The sequence below is a fragment of the Arachis hypogaea genome, chromosome 1 (genome assembly GCF_003086295.3).
Source record: "Arachis hypogaea cultivar Tifrunner chromosome 1, arahy.Tifrunner.gnm2.J5K5, whole genome shotgun sequence".
Taxonomy (NCBI): Eukaryota; Viridiplantae; Streptophyta; class Magnoliopsida; order Fabales; family Fabaceae; genus Arachis; species Arachis hypogaea.
In genome coordinates this window covers 85,199,022-85,199,841 of record NC_092036.1, presented here as the reverse complement: position 1 = coordinate 85,199,841, position 820 = coordinate 85,199,022, and positions in this window count along the sequence as shown.

Sequence of the window (820 nt, the reverse complement as noted above, 5' to 3'; positions counted from 1 at the left end):
GTTTTATTCATCATCCATAACCATTTGAGTTTGCCTGACTAAGATTTACAAGGTGACCATTGATGGTGTTTTTGCGGAAAACGAATTTTCCAACATACAAATCCAACCCGCAAGTGTACCGGGTCGCATCAAGTAATAATAACTCACAAGAGTGAGGTCGATCCCACAGGGATTGATGGATCAAGCAACTTTAGTGGGTGATTAGTTTAGTCAAGCTAACATTGAGTGAATTGTGTGAGGTTGATCAACAGAAAGTAAATTGCAAGGAATTTAAAAGATGCAGAAAATAAAATTGCAGGAAACTTAAAGAGCAAGAAAGTAAAATAGCTGAAACTTAAATTGCACGAAATGTAAATTGCATTAAATGTAAATGGGTGCAGGGAATTTAAAATTCAACAAGAAAATGTAAAGAGCAATCAAGCAGAGAAGTAAAAGATGTAGTGCAACAGATTTAAACAGAAATGAAAAATTGCTTGAAGAAGCAACACAGAATGTAATTAAGCTCAATTGTGAAATTTAAAGAGACAAGATCTCAGGGAATCAATGAGACTAGAAAACAAGTCTAGATCTCAATCCCTTCCTTGATCAAAGTAGAAAGCAGATTGAAGAAGAAAGAAAGATGGAAGCCGTAAAAATTATGCAGAAGATGAACAAAGATGGATTTCAGATTAAAGATTGAAACAGAATTCCTCCAACCTCAATCCAAAATTTCAAAATAGAAATGAAAACTAAGAGAGAGAGCTCTCAAATCCTAATACTCCCTCGTGGAGCTAGCCTCCCCTACAAAGATGGAAATGATTCCTTATATAGGCTTTACAAA